This window comes from Nicotiana tabacum, chromosome 6 (genome assembly GCF_000715075.1).
Source record: "Nicotiana tabacum cultivar K326 chromosome 6, ASM71507v2, whole genome shotgun sequence".
NCBI lineage: Eukaryota > Viridiplantae > Streptophyta > Magnoliopsida > Solanales > Solanaceae > Nicotiana > Nicotiana tabacum.
The window spans coordinates 21,499,655-21,526,500 of NC_134085.1; the positions used below are offsets into that span (position 1 = coordinate 21,499,655).

Consider the following 26,846-nt stretch of genomic DNA (forward strand, 5'->3'; position numbering starts at 1 on the left):
AAATGGGTCGAATATGGATAAAAAAACCATATTATCTACTTAGAAATTGGCTAACCAAATGGATAACTAATGTGTTTAACTTTTACATTGAAAAGCCTCAAATTGGAGTTCCTCAAAGTTTGGAAGGCAAGGAATTCACTCATAAGTGATCATAGTTAAGAAGCCATGAATAATATGCATATCCATATTATCCGCCGGATAAATCCGTTTTTATCCGTTTCAATTGTAGACATGTGATTTTTGACCCTCCCTAAGATTTCACCCATTTTAGCGTAAAATATTTAGTTTAGGTCTAATATAGCTATTTCAACTAATTTTGACTTTTTTACTTTATTTCGTCACAAAATGAAAATTACAAAAGTATTTCTTCTTTTTAGTTGCTTTTAGTTTATATATCTTTCAAATATTTAAATAAAAAATATACAAAAATAGTACCATATTTTTTATTTTTTATATAATCTTGAAAATACAAAAAATAGTTTTATGTTTTAATATAGTTTAGTTTAATTAATTAAGATTAGTTTTATATTTTATATTATAAATTGTATATAATTTTAGAATGAGAAATTAGTTTTGGGTTGGTTTATCCCGTCTTTATGAATTTTGTAACTATTTTTAGTCTTGGACCCAATTTTAAGGCCCAAATAACCTAAACCCAAAGCCCAACCCTAAGACCTAACCTTCAGCACCCTATACATATACAAGACCTAAAATAACCTAGACCCCTAGACATCATCAGCCGTTTTTTAAAAGGAAAAAGAACTAAAAAATGAAAAAAGCTCTTCTTCTTCATGAAGATTGAACAAAATGCAGAACCCTAGTCTTCTTCTTCATGGCAACAACGGAAACCTGAAGATCAGGCCTGAACCAAAAACGACCCATCCCCACCATCTTCTTCAGTGAGCAAAAACGCCTAAGTCTAGGAATCAGACGCAATAACACAAAAAATCAGGTCCCCCACATTGATCTTCTTCTGCTCGAATATAAACAACCATTTTAAACTTTCCTATACAAAAAAGAATAGCCATATTCGATGAGTTGTTCCATCGGTTTTTTTATCAAAAAAAGCTTCTTCTTCTTGCTGGAAAACGCAGCAACATAACCATGAAATACAATCTAGAAAACCCATCTAAACAAGTAGAGTTCGAGTCAGGATAGTCGAGCCGAGCAACAAAACTCTGTCGAAATCCGGTGGAGCTTCTCGTGGAGGTTCTGTTCGAGGTCTCTGATCGATGGCTCGATTTTGGACTTTTGGTTCGAAATTTTTCTTTTAGTTCATTTCATTGTCAATCCCGTCAGTTTGAGGTTAATTTCCTCCCCTTTCTTTTTTTGTGTTCTTACGTTTTTGTATCTAGTCACACCAGTTGGTTTTGATGGATTTAATGCAACTTTACATCTTGGCCTTACATGATTAATATGTGATTGGACCTAGTATTTTCCTGAAGGAAGACATATAGTTAGTAATTCTTATTGTAGGATTTGCTAAGTAAAAGATGTTGGGGAAGCAGTGGTTTGGGGCTAGAAAATGAAATCTAAGTTTCAGATTATTATTTTTCGTAATAGGATTTTCTTTAGTTGAGCTATAGTTTAAATTGATATTTTTATCTCAATGTTAGGAGCATGTTAGGCCGACCATACCTGGGTAGGCGAACCTTTAGGCATGTAATTAAATCATCACAACAACGGGTATGCTTCCCATGGCGTGGTTGTGATACTTAATTTCAAATTAGTTGTAAAAATGAATATCCGTAGTTCACTTAGTTGAATGCCTTTACTTTAATAAAATCTAGGTGCGCCATACGCAAACAAAATCCATAATCTATGTCCCTCATATTAATTATCTTAACTAGTGTAAAAAATGCCTTGAACTTTCGGAGTTTGATTTAGGCGCGTTAATTAAATAATTGTCATGGCTACGGGTACGACTCTCGTGACATAGTTGTGATGCTTAATTTCTAAAATCCTAGGGTACATTTATGTGACCCAACAACAATTTAATTTTGTTAATAAAACAAACATGTTGTAGATCGTGGGTGCGGTTCCCGTGACATGATTCGCTATGTATAGTCAAATAATTAGTTGATGTGACGACCTGTCCAGTCGTCTTAAGAATTAACGCCCTGATCCCCTATTAACTACTTTCCCCAAGTTTATTTATGTTATTTCTATTTGTCGGGATGTCCAGTTTTGAGTTTCGGAGAGTTTTGGGACACTTAGTCCCTAAATGAGAGCTAAAGTGTTGGAAAGTTGAACGTAGTTGGAACAGTGTGAAGACGGCCTCGGAATTGAAATACAATGGTTTTGTTAGCTCCGTTGGGTGATTTCGGGGTTAGGAGCTTGTTTGAAGTGTGTCTTGGAGGTCCGTAGCTAATTTAGGCTTGAAATGCCGGAAGTTGAGTTTTTGAAGTTTGTGGTTCGATAGTGAGATTCTAATTCAAGGATCGGAATGGAATTACGAGAGTTGTAGTAGTTCCGTCATGTCATTTGGGATATGTATACAAAATTTCAGTTCATTCGGACGAGGTTTGGTAGACTTTTTGATCGAAAGTGTGTTTTACAGTTTTTGGAAATTTTAAGCTTGAATCCGATGAAAAATAAGTGTTTTGATGTCGTTTTGAGCATTTCGAAGGTTGGAACAAATTTGGATGTGGTTTTAGGATTGGTTGGCAGGTTGGGTTGAGGTCCCGGGGGCCTCGGGTGTGTTTCGGATGCTCAACGGGTCATTTTTGAAACTTAGGAAATTGCAGAAAAAATTGCAACAGTCAGTTCTGGTTTCCTTCTTCGCGTTCACGAGTGGGTTCTCGTGTTCTCGAAGTGGAGCTTGGATTAGGGGAAAATTTGGCCTTCGCATTCGCGATAGGGCCTTCGCGTTCGCAAAGAACTGGATGGTTGTGCTATGCATTCGCGATTGGGCTTAGCGTTCGTTGAAGAGGAATTGGCCCAAAGGAGTTTTGTGTATCGCATTCGCGTGATGCCCGTCGCGTTTGCGAAGGTTCGTCTGTGCAAGGCATCACGTTCGCGAAGTAAAGGACGCGTTCGCGAATAAGGAAAAATGGTCAAAGTTATTTTGTGCTTCGCGAATGCGAGGCTTTGACCGCGTTCGCGAAGAAGGAATTTTCTGGGCAGATATAAGATTTCAAAATCGATGGTTTGGCCATATTTATCAAAACTTAAGCATGGGAGCTCGGATTTTGAGCGAAATTTTGAGGGATTTTCAGAGGTATCGATTGGGTAACGATTCTTATCTCATTTTTGCTTGTAACCCATTAATCTAAACATGAATTCATCCTTTAATTTCGGAATTTGTATGAAAATTGGGGAAAAAAGTTCTTAGGCCAAGAAATTGAGTTTTGATTGGGGATTTGACATCGGATTTAAATAATTTTTGTATGATTAGACTCGTGAGAGTGTGAGTATTATGAAACTATAAATTTTATCCAATTCCGAGACGCTGGTCCGAGGGGCGTTTTGGTCCTTTTACATAATTTCGCATATTAGCTTAGAATTTAATTATAGAATCAGTTACTTGAAGTGTTATTTACATTATTCAATTGAATTGAATAGATTTGGGCCATTTGGAGTCGAGTACTCGTGGCAAAGATGTGGTGTTGGGTTGATTTTGAGCCGGTTCGAGGTAAATGGCTTGTCTAACCTTGTGTGGGGGACCTTCCCCATAGGATTGGTATATTTGGTAATTTAAATGCCTTGTACGTGAGGTGACGAGTGAGTACTTGTGCTAATTGTTGGAAACCCGATTTTCTTTAAGTACTTACTAGTATGTTTTCTTTCCTGTTTCTATTACTTGCATTATTAAGCATGTTGTTAGCTTAGGAAAGCATGTCTAAGTGACTTAATTGCTTCATTTGATTTAACCTGCCTTACTTGAATTATGTGCAGCATGTTAGGCTAGAATCACTTATTGCCTTAATATGAATTTTGCTATTTATGTTTATCTTCCTACTGCTGCTGTGTATTTATTTTGGGACTACGGATGTGGAATTCCGGTAGCTCCACCTTGTCTATTTACTTTGGGACTACGCGTTAGATTCCCGGTAGATCCCCCTGCACATTTACTTTGGGACTATGGGTTAGATTCCCGGTAGATCCCCCTGCATAGTTATATAGAACTACGGGAATGCACCCGGTAGATTCCCCCAGTACTGGGTATTTACATTTGGGATTACAGATTGTGATTCCGGTAGATCCCCATGCATCGATAGTTGGACTACGGGACAGGATCCCGGGAGATCCTTCGGACATATATATGATGGACTACGGGACGGTATCCCGGGAGATCTACTGGACAGTTGTAATTGGGACTACAGGACGGTATCCTAGAAGGTGCCCCGATTGTTATCTCTGTATCGAGCTGTATTTTTTTCTGTGGCTTGTTTTGTCTCTGTTCTATTTGTTGTTCTGTCAATTCTATGTTATTTCTTACTGTTGCACTTATTTATACTGTTTTATTCCACATTGTTAACCCTTATATTGTATTTAACCTCAGTAGGGCCATGACCTTCCTCGTCACTACCCAACCAAGGTTAGGCTTGGTACTTACTAAGTACAAATGTCGTGTACTCATGCCTCTTCTGCGCATGTTTTTCATGTGCAGATCCAGGTACTTCTACTCAGGCCTACCATCCTTGAGGTAAGTGACTACTTAGATACTTTGAGGTACATCTTTCGCGTCCGCAGATCGAGGAGTCCCTTTGTATTCCTGCCCTTTTTTTGTATTTAGCCCTTATGTACTTTCTGTTCTTATTAGACAGATTCCGGAGTTAGAGCTATGTAGTATTTCCTTTTCTTAGCTTGTGATTCGTGGGTTTCCGGGTCTTGGATTTAGATATTGGTTTTGAGATCTATATAAATATAGTGTATGCTGAGCGGCACATTTAACATTGTTATTGCCTTATTTCTGTTTTTAAACTGTTTAACTTCCGCAAGTTTTGGTTATCTTCCGCAACTTTAGGCTTACCTAGTCGTATAGACTAGGTTCCATCACGATGGTTCATGGAAGGCGAACCGGGGTCGTGACAAGTTGGTATTCAAGCTCTAGGTTCATAGGAGTCATAGATCATAAGCCGGTTAATTAGAGTCTCGCTGATCAGTACGGAGACGTCTGTACTTATCTACGAGAGTCTATATAACTGTTAGGAAAATTTCTACTTCATTTAATTTCCTTGTCATGCGATATTTCGACATCACAATTCTAAACTTCTGTTTTCTATTCTCTCACAGATGGTGAGGACACGTGCTACTCGAGATGATCAAGCACCCGTGCCCCCTACTGCAGCCGTCAGAGGCCGGGACCGGGGTAGAGGCTGAGGACGCGCACGTGGTGCAGTCAGAGCACATGCACGAGCTACCACCAAGGTAGCACCTGCAGTTCCAGCCGAAGTCCAGGCACCTGACATGCCTACTGCTACTACTACTCCAGCTCTTCAAGAGACTCTGGCAGAGTTCATGAGCATGTACACCACTTTCGCTCAGGTAGGGTTGGTTCCCCTTGCTGCAGCTAAGTCCTAGGATGGGGGAGGAGCATAGACTCTCGTCGCTTGCACTCCTGAGCAGCGAGTGCATGGTGAGAAGGTCCCTGAGATTATTCATGTACCACCTGCAATGCCAGTTCATCCCGAGGACGGGGCAGCGGCTTCTGAGATGAGCAGCTTAGGCTTGAGAGGTTCAAGAAGTACAAGCCTCCTGTATTCAGTGGTCTAGCATCGGAGGATGCTCTAGGATTTCTTGATGAGTGTTACCGCATTCGCTGCACCATGGGTATCTCAGGATCGAGTGGGGTTTTTTTCACTACCTTCTAGCTTCGAGGAGCCGCCTATGAGTAGTGGCGCACCTATGAGTTAGACAGTCTGGATGAGGTTGCTTCACTAACTTAGACTCAATTTTTAGATCTGTTCCTGAGAGAGTATGTTCCTTAGAGCCTCAGGGATACATAGCGCGCAGAGTTTGAGCATTTGCGCCAGGGTACTATGAATGTATCAGAGTATGTTGTTTGTTACACTAGTTTGGCTAGGCATATGCCAGCCTTGGTTGCTACTGTCCGCGAGAGGGTTCGCCGGTTTATTGAGAGCCTTATTCCCAGCATCAGATCTAGCATGGCTCGTGAGTTGGAGATGGATATTTCTTACCAGTAGGTGGTTAGCATGCTAGGAAGAAGGAGGAGAGGGAGGCCAAGAGGTCTCGAGAGTCTGGCCATTATTCTGGTGCCCGTACCCCAGCTGCAGGTCGTCATGGTAGGGATTCTATGAGTCGCCTTGTTCATTCAGCTCTTCCAGCAGCCAGTGGTATTCCAGCTCCTCCTAGGCCTTAGGAGCCTTATTATGCACCTCCGGTTTCTAGCACGCCTCCGGTGCGGGGTATTTTCAAAGGTCAGTCCAGCAGACCTGGACCTAGCTAGTCATAGCCACCACATCCTCCCAGAGCTTGTTTTGAGTGTGGCGACACATGCCATATGGTGAGGGATTGCCCCAGAAATGGGAGCGGTGCACCTCCACAGACTTTTAAGTCACAGTGTGCCCCGCAGAGTTCTTAGGCTATGGTTATCACTCCAGTTGCTACCCCACCTGCTCAGCTAGCTAGAGTTGGAGGTCACGGAAGTAGAGGTTACCCTAGAGGGGGAGGCCAAGCCAGATACTATGCTCTTCCTGCCCGTACCGAGGGTGTTGCCTCCGATTCTGTCATCATAGGTATGATATTGGTTTGCCAAGAGATGCATCAGTTCTATTCGATCCAGGCTCTACTTACTCTTATGTGTCTTCTTATTTTGCTTTGCATTTGGGTGTACCTTGGGATTCTTTGAGTTCCCCTATTTATGTTTCTACTCCTATGGGAGATTCTATTGTTGTGGACTGCATTTATCGGTCGTGTTTGGTTGCTCTTAGTGGTTTTGAGACTAGAGGCGATCTATTATTACTCAGCATGGTTGATTTTGATATTATCTTGGGAATGGACTGGTTGTCACCCCATTAATGTATTCTTGATTGGCACGCCAAAACTGTGACACTGGCTATGCCAGGTGTACCGCATGTTGAGTGGAGGGGTACTTTAGATCACACTCCCAGTAGAGTTATTTCTTTTCTTAAAGCTCATTTTATGGTTGAGAAGGGGTGTGACGCGTATTTAGATTATGTGAGAGATGTCAGTATCGATACCCCTTCAGTTGATTTAGTTCCAGTAGTACGAGATTTTCCCGATGTGTTTCCAGCTGACCTTCTATGCATGCCGCCTGATAGAGATATTGATTTTGGCATTGATCTATTGTCTGGCACTCAGTCCATTTCTATTCCTCCGTATCGTATGGCTCCTTCAGAGTTGAAGGAGTTGAAGGATCAGTTATAGGAATTGCTTAATAAGGGTTTTATTCGACCCAGTGTTTCACCTTGGGTGCTCCTGTATTGTTTGTAAGGAAAAAAGATGGTTCTATGCATATGTGTATTGATTATCGCCAGTTGAACAATGTTATAGTGAAGAACCGTTATCCTTTGCCTCGTATTGATGATCTGTTTGACTAGCTTCAGGGCGCACAGGTGTTTTCAAAGATTGATTTTCACTCAGGTTACCATCATTTGAAGATTCGAGAGCCAAATATCCTGAAACTGCTTTCAGGACTCGGTATGGTCATTACGAGTTCCTTGTTATGTCATTTGGGCTGACCAATGCCCCAGCAGCCTTTATGCATTTGATGCACAGTGTCTTCCGTCTGTATCTTGACTAATTCGTCATTATCTTTATTGATGATATTCTGGTATATTCCCTGAGTCGGGAAGATCATGAGCAGCTGAGGACTGTGCTTCAAACTCTAAGAGAGAAGAAGTTATATGCTAAGTTCTTGAAATGTGAGTTTTGGTTGGATTCAGTGGCATTCTTAGGCCATGTGGTATTGAGTGAGGGTATTCAGGTGGATCAGAAAATGATAGAGGCCATGCAGAGTTGGCCCAGACCATCCTTGGCTACAGAGATCCGCAGTTTCCTCGGTTTGGCATGTTACTACCGTCATTTTATGGAGGGGTTTTTGTCGATTGCAGCCCCCATGACCAGGTTGACCTAGAAGGGTGCTCTGTTTCAGTGGATGGAGGAGTGTGAGGCGAAATTTCAGAACCTCAAGACATCTTTGACCACAACCCCAATTTTGATACTACCTACAGGTTCGGGGTCTTATACGGTCTATTGTGATGCCTCGAGGGTTGTCCTCATAGCGGTGTTGACGCAGGACGGTAGGGTGATTGCCTATGCATCCAGATAGTTGAAGATACATGAGAAGAACTACCATGTTCACGACCTTGAGTTAGCTGCCATTGTTCATGCCCTGAAGATTTGGCGCCATTACTTATACGGTGTTCCCTGTGAGATTTATACTAACAATCGGAGCTTGCAGCACTTGTTCAAGCAAAAGGATCTAAATTTGCTCCAGATGAGGTGGTTGGAGTTGCTAAAGGACTATGATATCACTATATTGTATCACCCGGGCAAGGCCAATGTGGTGGCTGATACGCTCAAATTACAATTTAATTAAATAGTGTAAGGTAGTCAGTGTCAAATATAATAACCCAACAAGGTTGGGGTCGAATCCCACAGGGAATAGGTGTGAAAAGATTACTCGATTAGTGTATTACTTAACTCAAGTTAATTCTATTCGGTTAACTGTAACAAGAGTATGGTATGATAGTAAGTTGAAGAATTGACTAATTGTGATATTGAGAAAGTAATTAATTTGATTAAAGACACCAAGGTTGTGTCCCCTTTAATGAAGTGTAATGTTATCGGTGTTAATATGATATATTTCTAATGGAAGGTTCTTTTAATATGCAAATGATTCCTAAATGACTACCCGATATTTTTCAATAGTTGAGTAGTATTTCCTCTTTATAATTTTTCCAAATGTAAAAGAGCTGCAATTAAGAACAATCAATATGTGCCAAATAAAACCCACTTATTTCTAAGCGATGCTATTAAACAAGATTTAAAGCCTTGAGTCTTTAATATTTACTTCTACCAAACTCTAACCCACTTTGCCAAGCAAAGAAAGAATTTAATGGCACTTGTTAATGTTTGCAACCACCAACAATAAATGAAGAATGAGAAGTAAATAAATATCAACCAACCATTATACATATATTCAATATTAAACACCCATTAACATAACACCCATTTAAGGTCAACAACCTTAGTATTTAGAGTCAGCTACTCATAGTAAAATACACAAATAAGAGAATAGTAAATGCCATAAAACTTACAAAGTAAAAGATTCTTGACCCAAAAGCTTCCCAACAGAGAGGAATATTAAAGACAAGGTGAAAGATTCTTGACCCAAAAGCTTCCAAACAAAGAGGAATATTACAGCCCTGTGTTGTAGTCCCACCGTCAGACCATCCCCCCCTACAAAATCACAATAAATTTATTTATAGAGGGTCAAAACTCAGAACAGAAAACGGACAAAAATGCCCTTTCAGGTTAAATATGCGACCACATATCTGTCGAATAACAGACATGCGGTCCGCATTCTTTTCATGCCCATCGCACTTCAGAACCCTAGTTTCCAGGCCATCGTTGCATTGTTGATTTGCGGTCCGCATTCCAGATACGCGATCTCATTTTGCGTCGCATTTTCCACCATCAGCATTTCTCTTCATGAGTTTGCGGTCCATTCTGCAGTCTGCAAACCTGTTATGCAATCGCATTCTGGACCGCACTTCTTGCACTGGACTTTGGCCAACATTCTGTTTTGGTTTGCGATTCCTTTGCACATTATGCAGCTCGCATATAGGATTTGCGATCGCATCTTGGACCGCATTTCCACATTTGTTCTACATTTTGCTCTTTTCTTGTGTTTTGTGGCTTTTTGTTTTCATTTCCATGCTCTTGGGTCCTTACACCTCATTTAGTGCAACACACTAAAATTACATAATTATAGGAGATGATTGCATTCAAAACAAGTTAAAATCTAAGCAATTTGCATTGAAATGTGCCGAAATTCTCCGGCACATCAACACCCCCAACTTAAACTCTTGCTTGCCCCCAAGCAACTAAAACGACTATATCCTATTCTAGACTCTATCTAACAGACATGAAATAATAGTGATCGTGGACGGTGTTAGTTGTCAGTACTACAAGCATGCATTTTTCAATTGTTTACCCTTCCTGAATCATCAATATTTACAAAGAACTAATCAACTTGTGAACTGTGAGCCTCAAACAATGTGACAAAATGCTACCCTCAGCTGAGTGCACTTGCATTTTACTCAAAAACTCATCTTTTGTCCAACCTCACAATTCATGTGCCCTCGATAGAAAGAAAGTTCCAAAATCACTCTATTTACACTGACAACAAAAGGGACGAATTCACAATTTCACTCACCCTCGGAAAGAGTTTCAAGTGTTACAACATATCATACCATAGGCTTGCCCTTATTTTAATTTATCGCTTTATTCTAAGAAGCTCAGTTGGAAATCCCATAAGGACTTTTTAAGCTTGTAATGTAGGTTTAGGGAAGGGTCGGATAAGCATTTGGGTACAAGTGACTATACCCTCCTTGAGCACTAATCACATTTTTCTTTCTTGTGCTCTTTGCTTCTTTTCAAACCACAAAGCCTTCATTTGTATCTACTTTTCCATCATTTAGCCACCTCAACTACCTCTTTTATTCTCTTCAAGGCTCCTTATGCATAAACACTTACAACTCATATACTCTTTTTTGTTATATACTTTGCTTTAGGAGCTTGAGTAGTTTCATATTTTGAGGTACACTTTCCTACGGTCATTGCACAACCTTGCCAATTTCCGGCTCGACACACACCCTCAACTTCGGCTTTTAGCCTCATTCTCAGTGATCAAGGAGGGACGGATTCAAAAGAGGGAATTATTTCACAAAAAGGGAAAGGTGTGTAATGAGGTAGCCGAAGAAAAGGTTAAAAGCTCAACTAGGGTGACTAGTGATACTATCTGTATAATGGGTGGCTTGAAAGGCTAACTGTTTCCCAAAAATCACAAAGACTGCCTAAGTTCATTTCTCCAACCAAATGTAATTATTAAAAGCATTGAAATACCAACCGGACAAGTTCTAGATGGTAGAAGTAACCACAAGAATTATTTACACAAGGAACTCACAAACATGGCACACGAACTGTTTGGCTTACATAGTTTGAAGCCCTGAGTCAGCACTCGGCAACTCAAAGCTTTCATCATATATACATGTATAACTCTAGGTAGACATAGAGTCACAGACCAAGCCTCAAGTTCTCTTTTTTTTATGGAAGGGTATATGCTATATACATACACACATGCTTGCAACTAAACAAATACACCGAACCGGTCAACATGTTTCATTCTATTATCCTGGTTCTACTATTACACCCTTGGAAAAGAACCTTGCGAAGAAATACCAAGGGGATTTTATTGCTAATTACTAAACATGGACAACTATCTACTTGTTTTTGTTGTTTTGCTTTTTATATACACAAGGATAACATAACTAATGTACGGAAATCACAAAATAGGCACACGAATTAATTACACAACACTAATATATACAGAACAACAAGATGCACATGGGTATATAAGTCTGTTTGTAGCACAAAAAGCATCTAATATTCACAACCAAAAGTATATACAAGGCTACCATCCACCCCCAACTAAAAGCATGCACTATCCCCAATGCATAAGAATGTAGAGCAGAGTTTTAGGGGATCCCTGAGGTGCACTAAGCGCTATGGGAGTCGGCCGCCGACTAAGTAATGGTGGGGTCACCCTCTGATATTGAATCTGGAGCCGATGAGATCTCGGCCTGAGGAGTGACCTCCATTGATGGAGGAGGGATCTCTGGCTAACCCAGCATTGGAGTTGGGGCATGTGAGCTGCTAGCCTCGCCCGCTTATGGCTGAGTGGCCGATGGATCTGCAGGGGCGGCCATATCTGCTTGCGAGTGTTTGATCGCCATCTGAAGCTCTGCTTGCTCCTCTTATTTATCTGTAGTAGCAGCAATCTACTTGCCCTTCTCCTAAGGGCCATCATACTCCGAGGACCAAGAAGCCTCCTCATCCTCCCCCTTGCCTGCCTCCTCACTCTCGGACTCTGAAGAATGTCTGGAATCCTCCTCATCAGGAATATCAATGCGTATAGGAGGAGCTGGAGGCTGGGAAACCCCAGCAGTCTGAGGTGCAGTGTCTGCCATCAGAGTAGTGAAATCAAGACTCAAATCTTGTGCTGATATGTTTGTCCCCTGCTCACCTTCATTGGGTAGGAGGGATGATAGATCAAACTCCAAAGTCTGCATCTTGTGGAGCTCGGTCTTCATAGTGGTAACTTCCTCCCGGAGCCTAGGCAGGTCACTAACCTCACCTCGCTCTATCTTTTCAACCCTTAACTCAAGTTGTTGCAAGCGATCCCCATAAGTTGTTTGTTGTTGTTGGAGTGCGGTAACTGAGGACTGAATAGGCGTCAAAGCCTGTTTGATGAGTGTGGGCAAATTTTTCAGAAACTGGTCTACCTTATATTGGCATGTTGTGCTATGAGACCAAGCCTCAAGACGGTTGGCATTGCAGCAGAAAGTTGAGCAGTGGTGAACTGAGAGGCGTTCTGTGAAGTAGAAGTGGACGCAACTGGAACCTGAGGGGTCACAGGAGTCTGAGAGTCTGAAGGCTCTAAATCGACTAGGCCCTGAGTCTGAACCTCTGGGGGAGCAACAGCATCACTAATTCGCGTGATATCAATGTCCCTCATCTCCTTCCATGTCCTGTTAGTGTGTGGCATGGTAGGAACCGTCACAGCTTTGCAGAGGGTTGTGATCAAACATGGAAATGGAAGCGAGGTGGCGTGCTGCTTTGCCCGGATCCCTATCTCTTTGAATATAAGAGCTCCCACGTCAATCTGAATACCCGCCATAATACATGCAATGAGAAGAGCTTTCTCAAAGCCCATGTTAGTCTCGTTCCTGGATGGTATCAGTCGAGAGGTAACAAAGCTGAGCCAAAATTGACCCTCTCATATGAGATCCTCCTTGTATATTTTATGCACAGGGTTGATCCAAGCAGGGGTTCCCTTTGCTATTACCGAAGCAATCCAACTAAGCTCATTTTCCCTATTTGCCTATTTGGCAGCATACTCAGTTGCGCCCGATCTCCAGCCACAAAAGTGCAGCTCATTAATTGTCTCACTGTTGCAGAACACACACTTCCCCCAAACCAGTACGGTGTCAACAAAAATCCTGTTACATTTGTGGTGCGCAGTCATGGAGGCTCCATATGATGCATAGAACTCACGGACAAGAGTCTTATTATATTCAACAGGCGGTTCAGTAAAGCACTCCTATTTTCTTTCTTGGATGTTCTCCCATATGTGGGGGTACTGCTCTTGTAGCCTATTCAAACTCAATTGCTTTTCGGCAAGGATTTTGGTGAGCCCTTCTCTACACAGTTCCCTGGATCCATCAACCCCAAATCGGAGTTGGAAATAATATTAGTGTTTCCTTCTTGCCTCAGCTTGTAGGTCAACTGAGGGCAAGATCTCCTCCTCATTAGATTAGGAGGGATGTGGAACATTTGGGTCCGTTTGTGATCGTTTTGCTTAGGACGCGTGACGACTAGAGGATGCCCCTTTCTGGGTGGAGGATGCATGTTTCTTGGGAGTCATAGATGCAACAAAGTGAAATGTGAGCAACATTGTAGGCAATAATGAAAAGAAAACAAAAATATTCAAGAAAAAGTTGAAACTGCGACAGGTTATGAGGTCGCATAACCACTATGCGGACCGCAACCTTATCGCAAACTTGACAGTTCACTATTGGATCTCAGTCTGCGATGGGTTATGCGATCGCATAACCACTATGTGGACCGCATAACCATCGCAGACTTGAGTTGTTCACAAAAACCAAATCAAATCAAATCACAAAAATGCGATCGCAAATTCCACCGCAAAGTGGGAAATGCGATCGCAAAATAGCCGCATAAGGCATGCTAGTAAACTGGGTACACTGTGTCATTATGCAGTGAGTCTGCGGTCCGCATATTAATTATGCGATCACAAACTCGCCGCATTTTATCATCTTCCGCAGCCAGTCTAGGGTTAGTTATGCAGCAGAAATGCGGACCGCATTTTGATTTTGTGAACCGCAAATGTCATCGTTCCCAACGATTAAACCAACCCTCAGCCATGGTGGACCTAATTTTCACTACCCAGCACCCCCAAAACACACTCATTACCCAAGAGTACACTACGAAATTATAAAGCACGAAAGAAAAACACGGATGAAAAGGGAACATAAAGCAACAATAGGGGAAACGAAAATAAGAACAACTGTACGACCAAAGCTTGAAAAAAAATGGAATTGGGACAAAGAAGACATACAAATGACGTTGTTTATGAGCACACTTAGAGTATTAGATCACGCACTAGGCAATTTTTGCCTTCTTTGTTCCTTTTCTCTTTATTTTTTTCGTTTTATTTTTGTTTCTGATTAAAATAAATTGTTTTGGTTTGAATTTGTGAGACATGAAAGGATGCGAAGACATAGTTGATGATATTTTGCGGTGGGTAAGTGACTGCATAACACACTATGCGATCGCATAGTGTGTTATGCAGTAGATTCAAGTGACCCGCAGAAGGGCCAGAAATGTGTTACACTATGCGATCGCATAGTTAATATGCGGTCCGTAAAGTGCACCAACACATCGCATCTGTACCACCAAATTTAGCCAAAGACACTATGTTGGTTTGCGATCAGAATGCGGTCCGCATATTGAAAATGCGACCGCATATGTGTAGCAAACAACACAAGGTGATTTTTTTCTTCCCTTTTTCATGCAATCTTACCCCATGTCATGATCTTTTGAATCCCCTGCACTCTAACACACACACACATGGGTTGCCTCCCATGAAGCACTTGATTTAACGTCGCTGCACGACAAAGTTGGTGTTCCTTTGGATTCACTCATTGGTCGGGCATGGACCATCTTTGAGAGTCAGCTGCTCCACCAAATGTTTTTCTCCATTTGTTCCCAAGTAGTGCTTGACTCGCTGGCCATTCACTTTGAAGGTTTGGAGCCCATCCTCCGATTCTAGTTCCAAAGCTCCAAAAGAAGAGACATTTACCACTTTAAATGGACCGAGCCATTTTGAGTTGAGCTTGCCTGGAAACAATTTGATCCTAGAGTTAAAGAGCAAAACCAAGTCACCCGACTTGAACTCCCTCTTCAAGATCTTTTTGTCATGGACGAACTTCATCCTTTCTTTATACACAGTTGCACTCTCATATGCATGGAAACGGAATTCCTCCATTTCATTGAGTTGTGTTAACCACAAATTCGTTGCTTCAGCCTAATCCAAGTTCAACCTCTTTAGAGTCAACATGCCCAATCCACAGGTAGATGACAAGCTTTGCCAAAGACTAACCGATAAGGATAAGTACCAATAGGAGTCTTGTATGCCGTGCGGTACGCCCACAATGCGTCATCTAGCTTTCTTGACCAATCGGTCATGTTTGCATTAACAGTCTTTGCTAGAATGCTCTTGATCTCCCGGTTGGAAACCTCAACTTGACCACTAGATTGGGGATGATAAGGTGTAGCCACCTTGTGCTTGACACCATACTTCTCTAGTAGCCCCGTGAAAGCTTTGTTACAGAAATGAGACCCACCATCACTAAGAATGTCCCTAGGAGTGCCAAACCGAGTGAATATGTTTTTCTTCAAGAATGCAGTCACACTTCTTGCCTCGTTATTTGGTAAGGCAATTACTTCAACCCATTTGGACACGTAGTCCACAACTACCAAGATATATTTCATCCCATAAAAGCTCACAAAGGGACCCATAAAATTAATTCCCCACACGTCGAAGATTTCTATCTCCATCACAAAGTGCATTGGCATTTCATGCCTCTTAGAGATTGATCCTTGTCTTTGACATTGGTCACAAGCCTTGACCATTTGATTGGCATCATGATAGATTGATGGCCAATAGTAACCACATTCAAGCACCTTAGCCGCCGTTCGATTTCCTCCATGATAACCCCCAACCGGTGAGTCATGGCATGCCTTTTCAATTGGCATAATCTCTTCTTCTGGAACGCACCTTCTGATAATATTGTCAGCACAAACACGGAACAAGAATGGTTCCTCCCAATAGTATTGCCGGCAGTCTCTCAAGAACTTCTTCTTGTTATAGGATTCCAATCCGTCCGGAATAAAGTCACTAACCAAATAGTTAGCAATATCGGCATACCAAGGAGCAAAAGTTCTAGATAGTGCCAATATGTGTTCATCCGGGAATGCATCATTGATTTCAAGATCTCCCTTTGGTTTCCCTGCCTCTTCAAGCCTTGAAATGATCTGCCACTTGATTTTGAGTTCCCTTGCGATCCTTGACCTCGAAGTCAAATTCTTGCAACAACAAGACTCATCAAATCAACTGAGGCTTTGCATCCTTATTTGCCATGAGATAGCGAAGAGCAACATGATCTGTGTATACTATCACCTTGGATCCCAACAAATAAGCCTGGAACTTCTCAAAGGCATAGAAAATGGCAAGAAGTTCTTGCTCAGTTACCGTGTAAATCATTTGTGCCCCATTGAGTGTCTTGCTTGCATAATAGACCGGGTGGAGAACCTTTTTGTGACGTTGGCCAAGCATTGCTCCAATAGCTACACCACTGGCGTCGCACATGAGCTTGAAAGGAAGAGACCAATCGGGCGTGACAATAATAAGTGTCGTGGTGAGCCTTTGCTTCAATCCCTCAAAGGCCTTGAGACAGTTATAGTCAAACACAAATTTGGCATCTTTCTCAAGGTGTTTGCATATAGGATTTGCAATCTTGGAGAAATCCTTGATGAAGCGCCTATAGAACCCGGCATGCCCTAAGAAACTTCGAACACCTTTAATGGAAGTAGGTGGAGGAAGATTAGAAATAATCTCGATCTTTGCCTGGTCAACCTCTATGCCACATTTTGAAATTTTATGCCCCAACACAATGCCTTCATCCACCATGAAGTGACATTTCTCCCAGTTGAGCACAAGGTTGGTCTATTCACATCTCTTAAGCACTTGTTTAAGATTGTTAAGACAATGCTCAAAAGAATCACCTACCACCGAGAAGTCGTCCATGAAGACTTCTAGAAAATCCTCTACCATGCCGGAGAAAATGGACATCATGCATCTTTGAAAAGTAGCCGGAGCATTGCATAAACCAAATGGCATCCGGATAAAGGCAAAAGTTCCATAGGGGTAAGTAAATGTCGTCTTCTCTTGATCCTCTAATGCTATGTTGATTTGGTTGTAGCCGGAATATCCATCAAGGAAACAATAGAATGACCTTCCTGCTAGCCGATTAAGCATTTGATCAATAAAAGGCATAGGGAAATGGTCTCTACATGTGTCACTGTTGAGCTTCCGATAATCCATACACACCCTCCAATCGGTCATCGTTCTTGTTGGGATGAGCTCATTTTTCTCATTTTCAATTACGGTCATGCCTCCCTTTTTCGGCACACATTGCACCGGGCTCACCCAAGAACTATCGGCAATAGGGTAGACTACTCCGGCATCCAACCATTTGATGATTTCTTTGTTTACCACCTCTTGCATTGACGGGTTCAACCGTCGTTGATGTTCCACACTTGGTTTCGTTTCACTCTCCAATTGGATTTTGTTCTCGCAAATTCCCACGGGAATCCCTCATATGTCCGCAATTGTCCATCCAATGGCTTGCCTATGCTCCTTCAGGACTTCCAAAAATTGTTCTACCTGCACATCATTCAACAAAGAGGAAACAATTATCGGTAAAGTATCATTTGAGCCAAGAAATTTATACCTCAAGTGTGGTGAAAGCGGTTTGAGCTCTAGTTGTGGAGGTTCGATAATAGAAGGCTTTGCGGGTGGAGTGGCTCTATTCTCTAAGTCTAGAGATAGCTTTGTTGGAGTATAGGTGTAGGATCCAAGCCCCTCCAATGCATTTACCGATTCCATATACCCCTCCATATATTCACCATCAAAGTTCATCAAAATAGCCGACAATGCCTTGCCGAAGCATTGTTCTTCCATTTTCATTTCAACTGCATCCTCTACTTCATCAACAACATCGATCATCGAGATGCTTTCATACTCATGCGGTAGTTTCATACCCTTGTTTGCTTGGAATGTAACCTGTTCATCATTCACACGGAATTTGATCTCATTTCGTTCCAAATCCATTAGTGCTCTTCCAGTGGCAAGGAATAGTCTCCCCAAGATGATAGAGATCTCTTTGTCAACCGCAGAATCAAGGATTATGAAGTCGGCAGGTAAATGAAAGTTTTCCACCTTTACAAGTACATCATCAACAATTCCCACCGGTCGTTTGAGGGAACAATCGACCATTTTCAATATCATACTTGTGGGCCTTGGCATGCCTAATCCTACTTTCTTGTAAATGGCAAGAGGAATCAAGTTGATGCTAGATCCATTATCACAAAGGGATCTTGCAAAATCATGTGTCCCAATAGTACAAGGAATGGTGAAAGCTCCCAGGTCTTCTTTCTTTTGAATGGTGGATGTTGCAATGATGGAACTAACCTGGTGAGTCACATTCACCACTTCATTTTTGGTGGTTTTCTTCTTAGTGATAAAATCTTTCAAATACTTAGCAAAACCCGACATCCCTTGAAATGCTTTCACAAATGGAATATTCACCGATGATTGTTTGAGAACGTCGTAGAACTTTTCGAGTTTGCTATCATCAACCTTCCTAGCGAGTCTTTGAGGGAATGGAGGAGGAGGTCTAGGAATAGGTGAAAGAGTTTCTGGTGTCTCTTTTACCTTTTTCTTTACCTCTTCCCGGTGCTCTTTTTGCACTTGCACATCTTCCGGCATCTTCTCAATTTCGACAATACTTGGCTCTTCAACCTCAACCCCTTTCTCGAACTCTTCTACCTCAACCACTTGTTCACCCTCTCCTTGTAGTACCTTCCCACTTTGAGTAGTAATTGCCATGACATGAGAGTTTGGGCCACTCCCACTACCCTTTAGGTTCGCAATTGTGTCACTAGGGAGTGTTCCCTTTTGCTTTGGATTTTGTTATCTAGAGAGGTCTCTCATTTGCATCTCCAATTTTTGAATGGATGTGGTATGAGAGCCAACAAGCTTGGTCATGTTCCTCATAGAAGCGTCGGATTTTTCTTGATTTTGCAATACCCGTTCAAGCATACCTTTCAACTTAGACTCACTTGAGGAACCTTGATTTAAATATGGACCCTTTGGGGGAACATAAGGGTTTGAACTCCGGTTTGAGAAGTTGTTGTTGTTGTTCCAATTTCCTTGGGTTGAGCCACCTTGGTCATTTCGCCATTGTTGGTGGCATTGCCCTTGCAGGCTTGGCCTTTATTGATTTTGTTGTCCTTGACCTTGGTATTGTTGCCTTTAATAGCCTTCTTGAGAGTTGTTGACATAGTTTGCTTCCTAAAGATCCTCATTTGATATGGGTTGCACATCCACAACCACATTTACATATTTGTTTGGCTTTCGGTGAACATCTTTGTCAACACATTAACATGTGTAGCAAGCCCTGCAATCAATTGATCTCTCTCTTGATTTTCCTTGATCATGTTGCTCAAGAAAGGCAAACCACATGTAATTCCACCTGCGGTGTCCTCGGAATGCCATGTTTGATTATGCTTTGCCATTTTGTCAAGTATTTGCATCACTCTTGCGAATGATTTGTCCATGAAAGATCCGTCAGCTGCATTCTTGGCTATAGATTGGTTCATAGGATCCAAGCCCATGTAGAATTTTTCCAACAAGATAGAACCCGAAAAACCGTGGTTGGGAAACCTCACCCAGTATAATTTGAAGCGATCACATGCCTCATGTGCATGTTCTCCAAGTACTTGCTTGAAAAAAAGATTTTATCCCGGAGCTCAGACTTCTTACATTGCGGGAACCATTTAGCTAAGAATGCTCGGACAAGTTTGGCCCACGAATGAATCGAGTTTGGTGGCAGATTTTGAAGCCATTTCCTTGCGTCCCCAGCTAGTGAGTACTTGAAGCATCTCAACCTTAGGGCATCATCAGAGACATTGTTCTGCTTATGCATCGCACACACACCCAAGAAGTTTCTAAGATGTTGTGTCAGATCATCTTCAATGGAATTCCTGAAAAACCCCTCCGCTTTAAGCATAAGGATTAAACCATGTTCCACCTTGAAAGTTGAAGCGCCAACGGCCGGAGATACAATATCATTTATATCCTCAATGTACTCTTCGATGTCCGCAAAAGGATTTTGTTCCATTTCTACCTCTTTATCTTCACCATATTTGGACATGTTTTACTATCAACACCAAGAAAAACAAGCAAAGTGTAATGGAATAGAATAAGACGTAAAGTAAAGCGTACACTAATTAGTAATTTCAAAAGCGTATTCCCCGGCAATTGCGCCAAAATTTGATATGCTCAAATTACACTTTAATTAAATAGTGTAAGGCGGTCGGTGTCAAATATAATTACCCAACAAGGTTGGGGTCGAATCCCACAGGGAATAGGTGTGAAAGATTACTCGATTAGTGTATTACTTGACTCAAGTCGTAATTCTATCTGGTTAACTGTAACAAGAGTATGGTATGATAGTGAGTTGAAGAATTGACTAATTGTGATGTTGAGAAAGTAATTAATTTGATTAAAGAAACCAAGGTTGTGTCCCCTTTAATGAATTGTAATGTTATCGGTGTTAATATGGTATATTTCTAATGGAAGGTTCTTTTAATATGCAAATGATTCATAAATGACTACCCGATATTTTCCAATAGTTGAGTAGTGTTTTCTTTTTATGATTTTTTCAAATGCAAAAGAGCTGCAAATAAGAACAATCAACATGTGCCAAATAAAACCCACTTATTCCTAAGTGATTCTATTAAACAAGGTTTAAAGTCTTGAGTCTTTGATATTTACCTCTACCAAACTCTAACCCACTTTCCCAAGGAAAAAAAGAATTTAATGGCACTTGTTAATGTTTGCAACCACCAACAATAAATGAAGAATGAGAAGTAAATAAATATCAACCAACTATTATACATATATTCAATGTTAAACACTCATTTAAGGTCCACAACCATAGTATTTACAGTCAGCTATTCATACTAAAATACAAAAATAAGAGAATAGTAAATGCCATAAAGCTTACAAAGTGAAAGATTCTTGACCCAAAAGCTTCCCAACAGAGAGGTATATTAAAGCCAAGGTGAAATATTCTTGACCCAAAAGCTTCCCAAAAGAGAGGAATATTACAGCCCTATGTTGTAGTCCCAGCGTCAAATCAGCCCCCTGTACATAATCACAATAAATCTATTTATAGAGGGTCAAAATTTGGAACAAAAGTCGTACAAAAAAGCCCTTTCAGGTTAAATATGCGACCGCATATCTGTCGCATAACAGACATGCGGTCTGCATTCTCTTCATGCCCATCGCACTTCAAAATCCTAGTTTCCAGGTCGTCGTTGCATTATTGATTTGTGGTCCACATTCTAGATATGCGATCGCATTTTGCATCGTATTTTCCAGCATCAGCATTTCTCTTCATGAGTTTGCAGTCCATTATGCGGTTCGCAAACCTGTTATGCGATCGCATTCTAGACTGCACTTCTTGCACTTGACTTTGGCCAACATTCTGTTTTGGTTTGCGATTCCTTTGCACATTATGAGGCTCGCATATAGGATTTGTGATCGCATCTTGGATCGCATTTCCATATTTGTGCTGCATTTTGCTTTTCTCTTGTCTTTTTGTGGCTTTTTGCTTTTATTTCCATGCTCTTGGGTCCTTACACCTCATGTACTGCAACACACTAAAATTACATAAGTATAGGAGATAATTACATTCAAAACAAGTTAAAATCTAAGAAATTTGCATTGAAATGTGCCGAAATACTTCGGCACATCAGTGGCCGATGATTTGAGTCATCGGGGCAGAGAGTTTGGGGAGTTTGGATCATTTACCAGCATCAGAGAGGTCTATGGCGATAGATGTTCAGGCCTTAGCCCGCCAACTTGTGAGATTGGATTTTCCGGAACCCGGTAGGGTTCTAGCTTGCGTGGTTTCTCGGTCTTCCTTATTTGATCGTATCAGGTAGCGACAGTATGATGACCCTCATTTGCTTGTCCTCAAGGAAAAGGTTTATCACGGTGATGCAAGAGAGATGACTATTGGTGATGATGGGGTATTGAGGATGCAGGGTTGGACTTGTGTACCCAATCTTGACTGGCTTCAAGAGTTGATTCAAGAGTAGGCGCATAGCTTGTGGTATTCCATTAATCTGGGTGTCGCGAAGATGTATCAGGATTTGAGACAACACTATTGGTGGAGGTGGATGAAGAAATATATAGTTGGATTCGTAGCTCGGTGTCTCAACTGTCAGCAGGTGAAGTATGAGCACCAGAGACCGGGTGGGTTGCTTCAGCAGATAGAGATTCCGGAGTGGAAGTGGGAGTGGATCACCATGGACTTTGTAGTTGGGCTCCCACGGATGTTGAGGAAGTTTTATGCTATTTGGGTGGTTGTGGATCGGCTGACCACGTCCGCTCACTTTATTCCTGTATGTACTACTTATTCCTCGTAGCGGCTGGCAGAGATCTATATCTGGGAGATTGTTCGTCTGCATGGTATTATGGTTTCCATCATTTTAGATAGAGGTACCTAGTTCACATCACGATTCTGGAGAGTCGTTCAGCATGAGTTAGGTACTCGGGTAGAGTTGAGTACAACATTTCACCCTCAGATAGACGGGCAGTCCGAGCACACTATTCAGATTCTTGAGGATATGCTTTGTGCGTGTGTGATTGAGTTTGGAGGGTCTTGGGATCAGTTTTTTTCATTGGCAGAGTTTGCTTACAACAATAGCTATCAGTCCAGCATTCAGATAGCACCATATGAGGCTTTATATGGTAGGTGGTGTAGATCTCCAGTGGGTTGGTTTGAGCCGGGTGAGGCTAGACTATTGGGCACAGATTTGGTTTAAAATGCTTTGGAGAAGGTTAAGGTGATTTAGGATAGACTCTATACAGCCTAGTCCAGACAGAAGAGCTATGTAGATCGGAAGGTTCGTGATGTTTCCTATATGGTTTGAGAGCGGGTTCTGCTTCGGGTTTCGCCTATGAAGGGCGTTATGAGATTCGGGAAGAAAGGAAAGTTGAGTCTGAGGTTTATTGGCCCTTTTGAGATATTGAGGCATGTTGGGGAGGTTTCTTATGAGCTTGCCTTACCTCCCAACTTGGCAGGAGTTCATTCAATTTTTAATATTTTGATGCTCCGGAGGAATCACGGTGATCTATCGCACGTGTTATATTTCAGTTCAGTTCAGTTGTACAAGGATCTATCTTATGTTAAGGAGCCAGTGGCAATATTGGACAGGCAAGGTAGAAAGCTAAGGTCAAAGAACATTGCATCAATGAAGGTTCAGTGGCAGGGTCAGTCGGCCGAGGAGGCGACCTGGGAGACCGAACAGGATATGCGCAGCCGTTACCCTCATCTTTTCACTACTTCAGGTATGTCTCTATACTCGTTTGAGGACGAACGAATGTTTAAGTGTAGGAGGATGTGACGACCCGGCCGGTCATCTTAAGAATTAACGCCCTAATCCCTATTAACTGATTTCCCCAAGTTTATTTCTGCTATTTCTATTTCTTGGGATGTTTGGTTTTGAGTTTCGGAGAGTTTTGGGACACTTAGTCCCTAAAAGAGAGCTAAAGTGTTGGAAAGTTGACCGTAGTCGGAACAGTATGAACATGGCTTCGGAATGGAAATCTGATGGTTCTGTTAGCTCCGTTGGGTGATTTCGGGGTTAGGAGCGTGTTCAGAGTGTGTTTTGGAGTTTTGTAGCTAATTTAGGCTTGAAATGCCTAAAGTTGAATTTTGGAAGTTTCCGGTTTGATAGTGAGATTTTGATCCGAGGGTCGGAATGGAATTCTGAGAGTTGCAGTAGTTCTGTTATGTCATTTGGGATGTGTGTACAAAATTTCAGGTCATTCGGACGAGGTTTGGTAAACTTTTTGATCTAAAGTGTGTTTTTAGAGTCTTTGGAAATTTTAAGCTTGAATCCGAAGAAAAATAGGTGTTTTGATGCTTTTTTTAGCGTTCCAAAGGTTGGAACAAGTTTGGATGATGTTTTGGGATTGGTTGGCAGGTTTGGTTGAGGTCCCGAGGGCCTCGGGTGTGTTTCGGATGCTCAACGGGTCATTTTGAAACTTAGGAAAATGCAGAAAATGGTTTCCTTCTTCGCGTTCGCGAGTGGGTTCTCACGTTCGCGAAGAGGATCTTGGATTCGGGGAAAGTTTGGCCTTCACGTTCGCGATAGGGCCTCCGCGTTTGCAAAGCACTGGATGGTTATGCTATGCATTCGCGATTGGGCTTCGTGTTCGCGGAAGAGGAACTGGCCCAGTGGAATTTTGAGCATCGCATTCGCGTGGTGCCCGTCGCGTTTGCGAAGGTTCGTCTGTGCAAGGCATCACGTTCGCGGAGTGAGGGATGCGTTCGTGAAGAAGGGAAAATGGTCAAAGTTTTTTTGTGCTTCGCGAACGCGAGGTTTTGACCGCGTTCACGAAGAAGGAATTTTCTGGGCAGATATAAGATTTCAAAATCGAGGGTTTAGCCATTTTTATCAAAACTTAAGCTTGGAAATTCGGATTTTGAGCGAGATTTTGAGGGATTTTCAGAGGTACCGATTGAGTAATGATTCTTAACTCACTTTTGCTTGTAACCCATTAATCTAAACATGAATTCATCCTTTAATTTCGAAATTTGTATGAAAATTGAGGAAAAGTTCTTAGGCCAAGAAATTGAGTTTTTATTGGGGATTTGATGTCAGATTTGGATAATTTTGGTATGGTTAGACTCGTAAGAGTGTGAGGATTCTGAAACTATAAATTTTACTTGATTCCGAGACGCTGGCCCAAGGGGTGTTTTTGCCATTTTACATAATTTCACGTATTAGCTTAGAATTTATTTATAGAATCAGTTACTTGAAGTGTTATTTACATTATGCAATTTAATTGAATAGATTTGGGCCATTTGGAGTCGAGTACTCGTGGCAAAGATGTGGTGTTGGGTTGATTTTGAGCCAGTTCGAGGTAAGTGGCTTGTCTAACCTTGTGTTGGGGACCTTCCCCTTAGGATTGGTATATTTGGTAATTGAAATGCCTTGTACGTGAGGTGACGAGTGTGTACTTGTGCTAATTGTTGGAAACCCGGTTTTCTTTAAGTACTTACTAGTATGTTTCCTTTCCTCTTTCTATTACTTGCACTATTAAGCTTGTTGTTAGCTTAGGAAAGCATGTCTTAGTGACTTAATTGCTTCATTTGATTTAACCTGCCTTACTTGAATTATGTGCAGCATGTTAGGCTAGAATCACTTATTTCCTTAATATGAATTTTACTATTTCTGTTTATCTTCCTACTGCTACTGTGTATTTATTTTGGGACTACGGATGTGGGATTCCGGTAGCTCCCCCTTGTCTATTTACTTTGGGACTACGCGTTAGATTCCCGGTAGATCCCCCTGCACATTTACTTTGGGACTATGGGAATGCACCTGGTAGATTCCTCAGTACTGGGTATTTACATTTGGGACTACAGATCGTGATTTCGGTAGATCCCCGCACATCGATAGTTGGACTACGGGACGGGATCCCAGGAGATTCACTGGACAGTTGTAATTGGGACTACAAGACGGTATCCTGGAAGGTTCCCCGGTTGTTATCTCTGTGTCGAGCTGTATTTCGTTCCGTGGCTTGTTTTGTCTCTATTCTAGTTATTGTTCTGTCAATTCTATGTTATTTCTTACTATTGCACTTATTTATACTATTTTATTCCACACTGTTAAGCCTTATATTGTATTTAACCTCACTAGGGCCCTAGCCTTCCTCATCAATATCAAGGATAGGCTTGGCACTTACTGAGTACCGCTGTGGTGTACTCATGCCTCTTCTGTGCATGTTTTTCATGTGCAAATCCAGGTACTTCTACTCAGGCCTACCATCCTTGAGGGAGGCGACTACTTAGAGACTTCGAGGTACATCTGCCGCGTCCGAAGACCGAGGAGTCCCTTTCTATTCCTGCCTTTTTTGTATTTAGCCCTTTTGTACTTTCTATTCTTATTAGACAGATTCCAGAGTTAGAGCTATGTAGTATTTCCTTTTCTTAGCTTATGATTCGTGGGTTTCCGGGTCTTGGATTTAAATATTGGTTTTGAGATCTATATAAATATGGTGTATGCCGAGCGGCATATTTAACATTGTTATTGCCTTATTTATGTTTTTAAATTGTTTTACTTCCGCAAGTTTTGGTTATCTTCTGCAAGTTTAAGCTTACCTAGTCATAGAGACACTAAGTGTCATCACGATGGTTCACGGAGGGCGAACCGGGGTCGTGATAGTTGTATAACAATCATATTATTAAAAGCGGTTTAAAAGGGTAAAAAATGCACATAGGTTTCAAAGTCATTTTAAAATAAAATAAATAGGCTAATAATAACAGTTGAGAGAGCATGCTAAAATCACGAAACCTGAGAATGCCTAACACCTTCTCCCGGAATAACAGAATTCCTTACCCGGATTTCTGTGTTTCGCGGACAGTAAAACAGAGTCAATCTTTCTCTATTTGGGATTTAAACCGGTGACTTGGGACACCATAAATCATCCTAATTGGCGACTCTGATTTTTAAATAAAATAATCCTGTTTTGATTGTCACTTAAATTGAAAAAAAAAACCCCTTATACCCCTTTCGGGGTAGTAAAAAGGAGGTGTGATAGCTCTGACGACTCTACTGGGGACAAGAACCCAGAATCTCTGGTTCAGGGTTCAAGAATTCGAGCTTAGAAGAATTGTTATATT

The 26,846-nt window shown here is 41.5% G+C and overlaps 1 long non-coding RNA gene across 2 annotated transcripts; it reads left to right on the forward strand.

Moving 5' to 3' along the window:
- The first annotated feature begins 707 nt into the window (after positions 1-707).
- On the forward strand, positions 708-26,261 carry LOC142181594 (uncharacterized). Of its 2 annotated transcripts, none has more exons than XR_012710267.1 (3): positions 708-1,305; positions 3,565-3,634; positions 25,970-26,261. It is a non-coding gene; the product is annotated as an uncharacterized LOC142181594 (long non-coding RNA). The 2 variants fall into 2 exon arrangements; XR_012710268.1 differs by lacking the exon at positions 25,970-26,261 and adding an exon at positions 4,613-5,213.
- Positions 26,262-26,846: the final 585 nt, after the last annotated feature.